Below are 13267 nucleotides of genomic sequence, written 5' to 3' on the forward strand. Positions count from 1 at the left end.
CCTTTTCGGTGATACAGAATTCAATAATTCTAATTTAATGTAATCACTTTTAAAGAAAAGTCTAAGCGTTTTAATTTTAAATTTTGCGAAGGAAAAATTCTGGATCATTTTTAAGAAGAGTATGTGGGGAAAAAATGTTTTTAAGTAAAATATTTAATATTTTCTATCCTAAATACGCACAACTTAGTTTTTACAGATTTTCTTTTCTCTTTTTTTTTAATATCACTTTTAAAAGTAGTGTAATTGTATTTTTCATGTCTATTATTGTAAATTAAAAACAATTTTCGAGGATTTAATTTTAAAAAGCGAAATAAATATTATTTTATCGGGAATTGTAATTTGAGAAACTAGTTAATATTGCTTAAAATTAGGAAGAAACTGTTTAAGACTCAGTATTTCTTCCAATATGGTATTCATGAAATCTAAATTATTTTTATTTACGTTGGAATATTTCATTTCTTTCGCATTGCTTGTGAAACATCAATAAAATATCTCAGTATTTAATTTTATTAAAGATAAGAAACTACCAAAACGGCGAGTAATAAAATGAATAAGTATTTTGGAAAACCAATTATTACAGTAAGTAGATGACTTTGATACAGGTATTTTAAACTGGTATCAGCAACACTGATGATACACTGCTAAATACTTTGATGCTAATAACATTGACTTTTACTAAACACTAGCATTAATACTAATAATCTTAACACCGAAAAGTATTTAGGAGTGTTGTCAGTAACATGAGGGGTCTACAACTATCTCAAATATCGGGCATTTGGTCGCTACTGCGTCTAAAAACCTATAGCAGGCCCAAAAAGTGAAACAAAAGCAAAAGTCTTTAAGGCTATTTTATGTTCTAGAGCATGCTGGGCTTTTAAAAATTTATACTGATTCCTAGAAATTTGTATTTTTGTAGACCCCAGAATATGAAACGAGACAAATTTATAATCTTGCAAATAATATGCTATGAAATGTTTTAATTAGTTTTTTATATAAAGTATACAAGGATGTATACAGTCTATGTAAGTAGTGCAAATGTGTAACAGTAAGTACTTTTTTAGATGCAAATCAAGCAATGCAAAAGAAATACTTATTCTAATGTAGTTTAAAATAACGCAATACTTTTAATATGAAATTTGATAAAATCTAGTGTAATATGGCTTCAGGTACGAAAATAGTGTTGGAAACTTCCAGATTATGAAAATTTTTTATCGGAGTAATTTTTTATAAATGGAATAAAACATGGGATGAAATAGCCCGGGAATTTCATCTTGAGTTTAATTCCAGAAAATAAACTTTTCTCAGTAAATTTAATTCTTACTTTGATTATATAATTAAATGTATTAATTTCAGTATGTTATTGTTAATAGTAACTAAATTTATTTCTTCCCACAGACAGTCCTGTTCAGAACTTAATTTAAATGATTTTTAAGAAATTAAAAAATTCACTTCTTACTGATTTTACTTAAGAATTTAGTTATTTCAATTTATTTTCCACTGTTTTCTAGTTCTAAGCTAGCTTATAACAACCGAGTTCTCAACGGAGCAAAATTACATTATTAAATTCTTTGCTAGTTTTAATTTATCAACAGTTTAAAATTTTAAATTAAATGCAGTAAATGTATCTAAACAAGTTGAATCAAATATTAAATTCAGGGATCTGTTTACGAAGTAAAGGAGCAATTTGTAATATTGTATTTCAGGAATTTTCAATATGAGATCTGAAACTTCGCGTTCATTGAAAATATTATTTTTATTTAACCGAACGTAAACGTTGACCAATTTAAACCTTAGTGTGCAATAGATTTTTAAGCTAATTTTAGTTATTTTCTAACCTAAAATATTTAAATCTATCAAAATAGTTCGATTTTAATTCGATTAAAAGATAATTATATCATAAAGTAGTTTGAGTTCGTGGTGAAAGAATTTAGATTACATTAATTTAAACATTTCTCCCATTTTTAAAATATGCTTTAAATTTTATAAAGATATAAATTCGTTAAGATTGGAATTTTGTCTAACATTGTAAATTAGTGACAAGTTTCAAAATGAACTCTCCTTACGAACTTCAGTTATCACAAATAAAGTATTTTTGTCTGCAGATGTATGGATTAATTAAATGATACTTGAATATACAGCACAATGGCAGTATAAACAGATATTTTGTGTTTAAAATTTCCTCTTTGTATCTCATATTTTAAATTTGAAGGAAATCTTAAATTATTTAACACAATGAAGTTGTAATTCCTAACCTTTGTCCTATTTAATTTTTATGCTTATAAGTCTCTTTTTAGTCAAAATCAATTTGTGTTAAATTACTATTTTTAATATACATTTTTTGTAATGTTATGTTTCTTTAAAAATAGCACACTTCCTTAACGAGGACAACTTCAGCAGAAATGAGTTCTCTAATTTGTTACGAAATACTGAAATCCGTTCAATTTCTACAGTGCATTTTTATCCCAATTTCATATATACTCTACAATCTTAAGCCTATATCCAAAATACTTAAGGGAAGTCACCAATTTAAGTTTAAGAAACACATTTTTACCCTATGTAGCAAAAGGTGACAATTCGGTCATCTGCTCGCGGAATTCTGAAAATGCTGAAACAATCAGGGTTAGTTCAAATATAATAAAAATTAAATGAAGGTTTTCAGATTTTTAATTTCCCATTGATAAGAAAGCTCAGTTTTAGCAATAAAATTTTTAGTGGCTCTATATGACTTTAGGATACAATTAAAATTGTGTAAATATTTATTTTTTACTAAACCAATCGGGTTCCTAATAGGATACTGGCAAATATACGCGTTTGAATAATGCTCTAGAAATGTGACGGGAAAGAATAAGCTGTGGGTAATAAAAAGTATAGTATTTTAATTGAAGAAACTAAAACCAAATGTTTTTCATTTGACCCCTACTGATTGATTGATTTATTTGTATGTATTGCTATGTTTCTAGAATGAAGTAAAAGCAAATTCTTAAAATAGTGGTACTGTTCGTTTTCGAAAGGAATATACTACACCAGGACGATTGTCATAGAGAATGAGTAATTTGGTTGTATACATCCTGAAATAAGCGCGGCACACGTCAAAGACGGACACTTTTTTTTTCACTACACCCATGCATTTATGAAATCGAAGTAGTCCTGACGCATGCGCAAATGTGCGGAATGCTTACCGATTAAAAATATACAATACTACCATTCCAGACAGTGGTAAACTAAAACTTTAATAAGCAGTTAATTTTTTTTTATTTATAATTCACTGGGAGTCTCGTATTTAAGACTGGATTTATTGACTGGGAGTAGCCACGCATTAATGACTGGATTGAGAGCAGTTCCTGTCAGTAAGAGAATTTTATACTTCCAGGATCTTTGTTCCAAGACACTCCCCTTTTTATCTATCAATAGGTTATTCAATATTCTCTCAAAGTTAAATGTTTTGTTAAAAATGTTAGATAATCAGTTAGATATGTATGATTTATGCAACAACGTAACTTTTTATCATGCTATATTCAAAATTTTACTTGCTGTTTTGTGTTAAAATTTAGGTCAAAATTCTTAAATTTTCTAGCTTTGAAGTTAGCCACTCTTTTTAAAGTTTATTTAAATGCAGTTTTGTTACAACTAAGTTTTTCAAAGTATTTTACTTAAAGTTACTTTAAAACATAGAGAGCCGATTATTGCTAGAGAAAATTATTAGCATACTTATGAGTAATTAGAAAACTTATATTTTTAATCCCTTGGTTTCTATTGAAATTTTTATACGATTAGAAATTTAGAGGTTGAGATTTTAATTCTGGTATTACACTTTACTCGTATTTTGTTTATCGCTAGTGGTAAATTCGAAGCAGCATTGATAGAATGTAATACTTGCGAACTTTTAATGTATTCAGCAAATCTTCATATATTTTAAAATTCTAAATCTCTCACAATTTTATTTTTTAAAAAATTACAACTTCTTCAAATTGAACAAATTTACTGCATGTTTCAAAACTGCTATAGATATATGAGAACTGACAGTTACTTTTCAAAGCAATGCAGTAAATTATATGTAAATTTCATGTTCTAGGGATAATCAATCATATGGTAAATATACCAAATCTTTAATTTTACAATGATAGTGTCGGATGTCATATTGTTTGTTACGTAATAGTCACCTTGTTTTGTATAAGTTTGAATATCATAATAGAATTTAATACTTTATTAGATTTCATTGTAAATTATTTCTGGCATATAACAAATTTTAATAAAAAACAACCGATTATTGACATACTTTTATTAGTCTATACGCAAAATGTTTTCAAGCATTATTATTTAAAAACTTGTTTGCTTAAGTATATATCAATATTGTCTAGCCTCAAAAAATATAATTGTGTGTTAGCAAATGATTTTGGTTTCCTATTGAAATTTCTATTAAACCAAATATTTCAGGAAGTTTTTAAGAAATAGTTGATTAGTTTTTACTACTATAAGAGTCGGTGCAAATTTTCAGATCAATTTGCGACTGCTTTCACACGCTAATTATTAAAGTATTTTATCTGTTTAAGCATTATTATACAAAAAATTTGCTAAATTACTTTTTCAAAGAATCTGTGAAAATCTCCTGCGTATGAATTATAGTGGACAAAAATATAACGTATATAGACATTGTAGTATTTATTTTTTTTTTTAAAAAAAAAGATAAAAATACTGTTTGTGTTAATTGAAGTGTATGAAAGCTCTAGAATCTGTTCCTTTCCTTCTACACAGTGTAAAAATACACTTTATAATTTAGTGATATACGGTTCTCTTAAGTGGTAAACTGGATTGCATATTTTTCACTTTTTTGAAGCAAACAATCTAATTCATTAAATATTCCTCGCTCCTAAAAAAGTTAATATTCCTGAATGCAGCTAAACTAGAATACATTAACTTGAATAGTAGTTTAATTTAAAACAGAATAAATGACATTATTCGAACTGGGCGTCATGTTACTCTTTACAATGAAATTTTTAAAACTGTAAATCCAAATTCCATTTCAATAAATTTTTATCTTTGAAATTTATTTATTAAATGGTGCATTTTAATAATTTTCGCTCTTAATGTTTCATTTAAGGTGTATTTTACTTATTGCTTGGTTTTTAAGGATGCATGCACGCAAATATAAATAAAACAACAAATATAACTTTCATTAGATTCAGCCCATAATTAAACATTGCATATGACGCTGAACACCGCGTAACTTTTTTCTTAATTTCGGGACAAAAAATTTTAAGAGTTCTGAGAAGAAATTAATTCCTTTTCGGTTGAGTATACTTTCAAAACAAAATATTATGAAATATATTTACAAAATTGTTTTAAAAGTGTCATTGTTAATATTTTTTGATGCAAAATTCAATAATTCTAATTTAATAAAATCAATTTAAGAAAAAGTCAAATAAGCGCTTCATTTTTAATTTTATGAAGGAAAAATTCACGCTCATTTTTAAGATAAGTATGTGGGAAAAAATGTTTTTAAGGGAAATATTTAATATTTTTTCTCCTAAATACGCACAACTTAGTTTTTACAGATTGTCTTTTTTTTCTTTTCTTTTTTTTTTTTTTTAATTTATCACTTTTAAAAGTAGTGTAATTGTATTTTTCATGTCTATTATTGTAAATTAAAAACAATTTAAGAGGATTTAATTTTAAAAAGCGAAATAAATATTTTATCGGGAATTGTAATTTGAGAAAATAGTTAAACCGTTTCTTCCTAATTAAAACCGTTTCTTCCGTTCCATCCGAATTATTAAGACTCAGTATTTCTTCCAATATGGTATTCATGAAATCTAAATTATTTTTATTTACATTGGAATATTTCATTTCTTTTGCATTGCTTGTGAAACATCAATAAAATATCTCAGTATTTAATTCTATTAAAGATAAACTACCAAGACGGCGAGTAATAAAATGAATAAGTATTTTGGAAAACCAATTATTACAGTAAGTAGATGGCTTTGATACAGGTATTTCAAACTGGTATCAGCAAAACTGATGATACACTGCTAAATACTTTGATGCTAATAACATTGACTTTTACTAAACACTAGCATTAATACTAATAATCTTAACACCGAAAAGTATTTAGGAGTGTTGTCAGTAACATGAGGGGTCTACAACTATCTCAAATATCGGGCATCTGGTCGCTACTGCGTCTGAAAACCTATAGCAGGCCCAAAAAGTGAAACAAAAGCAAAAGTCTTTAAGGCTATTTTATGTTCTGGAACATGCTGGGCTCTTAAAAATTTATACTGATTCCTAGAAATTTGTATCATTGTAGACCCCAGAATATGAAACGAGACAAATTTATAAACTTGCAAATAATATGCTGTGAAATGTTTTAATTAGTTTTTTGTATAAAGTATACAAGGATGTATACAGTCTATGCAAGTAGTGCAAATGTGTAACAGTACGTACTTTTTTAGATGCAAATCAAGCAATGCAAAAGAAATACTTATTCTAATGTAGTTTAAAATAACGCAATACTTTTAATATGAAATTTGATAAAATCTAGTGTAATATGGCTTCAGGTATGAAAATAGTTTTGGGAGCTTTCAGATTATGAAAATTTTTTATCGGAGTAATTTTTTATAAATGGAATAAAACATGGGATGAAATAGCCCTGGAATTTCATCTTGCGTTCAATTCCAGAAAATAAACTTTTCTCCATAAATTCTTACTTTGAAATATTTATTGCAAATACAATTTGTGCAGCAATAAACACTAAATTCGAAATTTTGCAATGTAAATATATTTCTACGTCAAATTTATGAATTTTTAATTTTCGTGTGTATAAAAAGTCCGTAGGTAACAAAATTTCTTTCTTGTAGATATAAATTTAGTGTTTCAAATGTCCATTAGTTTTTTTGAAAGAATGATTTTTGAATATTTTATTTTCATAATTAAAGTTTTCCTAATTACAAATATTTTAATTATGTCTTATAAATGTTAGCATGTAATAGTTTAGGGTAACTAATTTTTAACTATTTTTTCCCTTATAGTCTAATTTAGTTTCTAAAAGATAATTTTAATGATTGTTCAACAAATTCCCAATAATTCACTCCTTTCAGATTTTACTTTAGAATTTGGTTATTTAAATTTATTTTTCGTGGTTTTAGATAGTTCTAATGTAGTTCGTAACAAATTGGTGCTTTATTTTGCATTGTTGGGAACAATTACATATTTAAAATCTGCACGTAATATAAGAGATTTAAAAATTAAAACTTTTAATTCAATATAGCAAACGAGCATCTGAGCTAGTTAAACCAAATTTTAAATCTGGGGATCTGTTTATTAGGTAAAATAAGGAACAACTTTTAATATTGAATTTGGGAAATTTTCAGTACGACTGGGAATTTTCAATACTGTAACTTTGCATTCATTGAAAATATTTAATTTATAACTTAAAACTAAACTTAAATCTTGACCAACTTAAACCTTAGCGTGCAAAGGAATTTTTTAAAGCTAATTTTAGTAATTTTTCTAGTCTAAAATATTTATAAAATACAAGATTAGAACTATTTTGATAGTAAATAATATATTCTGTTAATTATAAAGTAGTAACAGTTTTAAAAGAATTTAGATTACAATAATTTCAAAATTTCTCCTTTTATTTAAAATAAGCTCTAAAATTTATCCAGATATAAATTCGTTAGCATAAGTTTCTTAATTATTTTAAATTCATAAGTTTTAAAATAAACACTCATTACATACTTCAGTTATCACAAATCAAGTATTTTTTGTCTATAGATATATTAATTAAATAGTACCTAAATATACTGCACACCGAAGCATAAATTGCTGCTTTTCGTTTTAAATTTTTACATTTTATCATTTATTTTAACTTTAAGGAAATAAAATCATTGAGTTATTATCATTCTTACGAGTTAATAAGGAATTTAATTTTGAAATTCGTAACCTTTGCCCGTTTAATTTTTATTCCTTTTCAGTCAAAATAAATTTCTATTAAAGTCACATTTTTGAACTTATATTTTTGTAATGTAGTGTTTTTATATTTACATGCTTACTTAACGGGGCCAATCTCTGCAGAAGTAAGGTCTCTTAATTTCTAATAAATACAGAAATCCGTTAAATTTAAACAGAACCTATTTATCCAAATTTCTTTATAGCTACTCTACAATGTTAAGCCTATATCCTCAATACTTAAAGAAAATCTCTAACCTAAAGTCAAAAAAATAAACTTTGACCCTATGTAGCAAAAGGTGACAATTCGGTTACAACCCATGCGAATGCTCGTGGAATTCTGAAAATACTGAAACAATCGGGGTGGGGTTACTACTAATAAATAAATGAAGATTTTAAAATTTCTAATTTCACAAGCATGCTCAGTTTTTATTAATTCCTAAGTAAAAGTGGCCCTATACAACAATACTTATACAAGTAATCACTTCAAGGCAAAATCGGGGAAACGTAATGTAAATTTTTTTAAATAAGCAGTGACGAAGATTATAAAGCCTCCAAAAGATAATTTTAAATGTCCTAAATTTTTATGTACTGTCAAGTTCCTAATATGACCTACTTACTGGCTTGAATAATGCTCTAGAAATATGAGTCATAAATATGATAATAAAAAGTATAATATTTTAATTTACAGAGAAATTAAAGCCAAATATTTTTAATTTGTTCCCTTCCTATCAATTCATTTGTATGCTTAGTTTCTGGACTTAAGTTAAAAGCAAATTCTTAACTTAGAGATTCAGTTAGTGTCCAAAAGGAAAAGATACTACTACAGGACGATTTTCTTCGGTACTAGGTAATAGGTACTTCCCGAAGAACGCGCATAGTACTACAAAGTAACCAAACTATTTCTCCACGCCTATTTTTCGATGAAATCGAAGTAGACCTGGCAAATGTGCATCCATGTTTTCCGATATACAGTATTAGCATTCCAGATAGAGGTAAACCATTTACTTTTTTTATACAAATAAAATAAACTACGCGTGTTAAAACTACTCTCGGCAAAAATGCATCACACGGTGTTGAACATTATGTGAAATTCAAATGTTCTAAAATTTAAAAAAATCGTACTTCCAGTTTAAATTTCAAGTGATTTTTTAAAGTTAATTCAAAATGTTCCTTAGACATTTAATGTTACATTAAATAGAAAGACTAGCGAGTAAAATAGCATGAATCATAATTTTGCAGTTTATTACCGAACTTAAGTTGAACTGAATTAACTTTTCTTTATGCTCTAATTTGTTCTCAAATTGATATTATTCTGTATTTTATACAATGTGTTATGAGCGTAATCAATTTTATGTGCTCATAACATTAAGATACTAAAATGCCAAAAATTCATGAACAGACTGCATTAAAATAAGCAAAATTTTTAAGTACATATTCAGCACAATAAAGTATAAAATATATATATTTTTAAAAATATTAGATTCGAAAACTTCCTGTAATTCTTACTAGAGTGTCGTTAAATCTCAGTGATTGCAACATTTTCGATTGTAGAATATAAATTCAAGTTTATTCATTAATGCACACTGCGTGGTAATTTAGTATAACAAAAATAAAATTATGGCAACAAACAATGTAAATAAAATTTGTATGAAATATAAGTTTATTTAAATCCGGTAATTTTTTTTTGTTTAAAGTTACATTGTGCTGAATGCAGTTAAAAAAAAATTTTTTTTTTTAATTAAAACTTTGATTTTGCATCTAAAATTTATTTTGAGGACATTTTTTAATGCTTAATTCAGTACTATTATTCATATAGTTCTTTTAAAGTAAATTTGTTGTCATTGTTTTTATATTTTACCCATATCTGTACTAGAACAAAACTGTTAGTAATCCGTAATGTAACAAAATCTGTTAACTGCTATTAGGCTAAAAGTAACAATTCGAACAAACCATGACAAAAAGGTCAATCAAAATCATTTAATAAAAATAGGAGAAAGAGATAATATTGAAGCCGTGGAAAAATTTCATACTAGTTTCTTATCGAAAATTGCAGTTGACAAATTTTGAATCCAGTTCTTTATTGTAAGACCCAAAAGATGCTGCATTTTGTTGTATTTTGAAATTACAGCATTAAGTGTAATTGTATATTTGGCTTAAACCCGAAAATTAATGTATAATTTATGAATTTAGAATTGAATAAAATTTATTATAAAGCGTGATGTTGTTTTTAGTGTTTCTCACTGAGAAATTTATCCTTCTTACATTGTTCTGACTCGTCTTTTGCGTACATAGTGATTGCTAGATGTTACCGTGTTACTTTAATGTTTTCAGAGTGAGCGCGAAATTTTAGCACTTAACTTTACTTGAGGGAATTTAAGTGCATTTCTCTTAACCTACATCGATATTTTGACATAAGAGGAGAAATAAATGTTTTTAATTTGTAGACCTAGTCTAATAATTAATCAGAGGAAAGTCTTGTAGGGTTAAGATAGTGGCATGACTTCTTCAATCCCCATAGCATAGCATATAAATGAATTTAGAGAAAATTAATTTTAAAAAGAAAAGGAAATTCACTGAACAGTTATTCCGTTAATTAACTTTAAAAAATTTTGATTCAAAACTGAAATACAATGATATTTAAAACGTAAGTGAGATAAAATTTTTGATTTAAGAAATAATCAAAGAAAATTTATTCATTTGAAAGAAAGTGTGTTAATTCATAGTTAAACAAAGTTACATGAATTACTAACTAAAGAAAATAAAATTTGATATCAGATTATAAACTATATTATTGGGAATCATTTGGGTAACATTCTGGAACTTTAAAATTTCAGAACGTAAAGAATTATAGTAAATTAGGGTACTTGTTAGTCAAAAACCCTTTCATTTACAGGTTTATTAGTCCGGTGGTATTCGCTGAACTTAAAGAGATCAATCACAAGACTAAGATTCATCGGAAAATATATTTTGCCTGATAAAGATAGTTCCTTGACAACAATATAAAGTATCAGTATGCGTCGGAACTAGTACTTGAATACATAAAACTCCTGTACTTTTTGAACTACAGTCGCACTTCTATTCCATTTTCCGATTTTTTTTCCCATTCTTCCATTTTGCAATTTTTTTTTCGAGGAACTCAGAACATTTTGGAAATTTTTACGTAAAATAACTTCTAAATAGTGAAGTGAGTTTTTTATTTAACGAACTTTTCTTTGAGATCCACTTTCCCTATTTCCCAAAATATTTCTGAACATTTCAAACTTGTTAAAGCATTTTATGGGGGATATTAATAATTCAAATCCATTTAACTTTTAGAGAACGCACTAAAATCCCTTTCCCTTTTTGTTTGCATTTCGAAAGAAAAACTCAGACAAAATTAGCGGATTCATGAGTAGCAATTAAATTTAAGAACGCATGTGGTAATGTATGTTTAAAATTAATTTTAAATTAAATGCAGTTATAATTTTACACATAAATTTAGCTTTTTTTTTAGTCGAAAATGTATGTATCTTGATACTGTAACACTGTATAATGTTCTGTTCTTGCTTTCCATGCAGATTTATGTTTAAGATTTATAAAACAAATAGTAAATACTAGTTTACAAGATAGAGGTGAATCAATTACTATTTTAATTATGTCTAGTGTTGATGAATTTAAAACCTGTTTTGTGTTTAAGTATTTTAAAAGTCGATTTTCTATTTAACGAATTTTCCATACAGCGAACTTGTTATCGGATTTAGCGACTTCGTTAAATAGATTCGTTAAATTCTCATTCAATCCATCATAAGAAATTGTACAGAAAAATTGCGTCACTTGTTTAGGCAGGGACCGATCAAGGCAAATTCAGGCCAAAGGCCCTCCAGATTTTTTGGGCTCTTTACAGAATGCTTGAAATTAAATTGCTGAAGAGTAGTCCTAGCAATTAAAAAAGAATCTATTAAACTGCATGATTCAAGAGAAACATTCTAAAAAATTTTAAAAGCAGACAATTGAGGATTTTTTTTTCGAAGAGAAAGTTAACGCATCTATATATTAATACAAAATATGTTATGTCAAAATAGTTTGGTGACCACAAGCAATTGATTTTAGTGATTTTTGCTAACAGTCACTGATTCGCTGAATTATTTTTATTGTAAGCTGTATTTATTTTTTATTTAGTATTTAAATCAACACAAAGCTAGCCCACCTTTCATTAGATATAAGTACAAGTTCAGCACGTATTCTAAGATATTAAGGCTGTTAATTATAATTTTTATTAAATACTTTTCAACACATAAAAAATATCCAAAAGAGCCAAAATATAGATAATGCTCATAGATAATTAAAAACTCATTTAAATAATAGTTTATTCAGATGTAACATTTTAAAAAAATTAAAATTCATATTTAATGAAAAAGTTATACTAAAAATATTCAAACATTTAAAAGTATTCAATACAATGGATTTCTTTAAAAAAAAAAACTTTTTAAAAAAAAAACATTTTTTTCAGCAATTTCGAGAATTTTAAAATCCTTTTCTATAGTAATATCTGATTCAACTTATAAGATAAAATTTTAAATAAAATTACTTAAAAACATTTGGTGGCCACTAACAAGAACTTTTGCTGCGTCACTAAGCTGCAATTATTCATTACGAACACAAAGCTAGCCCATCTTACTTTCGAATCTGATTAGTGCAATTTTTACGTGAGTTTCGTCATATCACGATATAAAGAAAATTTGAAATAAAGAAAATCTATTCTTTTTTTTTTAGAAAAAATGTCTCTTATAGTATTTAAAAGAAATAGTAATGTTGATTACATTTTACTAATTTTCGTGGCCCCTTAGAAATTTTGGGACCTAGGCCCATACCCACTAGGCGATAATAAGGCAATGTGTTTAGGTCAGATTCGTAAATACTTATAGTACAATTTTGTACTTAAAACGCTTATAACTTCTAAACTATTAGTATGATAGTTTCGACATTGATTTCATTCTTTACAGGGAGAAAAATACGAAGGAAAATGCGTCACTTGCCGTAGTTTTGTATTTCAGGTCTCGGCTATTCACTGACTATATAGGAGGTCTGTTACATTGGTCATTTGGTGATGGGATACTGTAAATTCAGAACTTTCTTTTTCGTGTCCGCGTGATTGAAATAATTATAACGCAATATCAAATTAGTTAAAACCATGTAAGAACTTAAAAATCGAATTAAAATGTGTAAAAAAATATTCCTAGAAGAAAGATATTTTTTTCATGTTTGCTTCGTGGTGCCCCCTTTACCTCTGGTGCTCTACGCACGTACTTAGTATGCTTCATGGTTAATCCAGCCTTGAGTA

Source organism: Parasteatoda tepidariorum, chromosome 11, assembly GCF_982258835.1.
Source record: "Parasteatoda tepidariorum strain Cologne lab strain chromosome 11, Ptep-v5.0, whole genome shotgun sequence".
In the NCBI taxonomy this organism is placed as follows: Eukaryota; Metazoa; Arthropoda; class Arachnida; order Araneae; family Theridiidae; genus Parasteatoda; species Parasteatoda tepidariorum.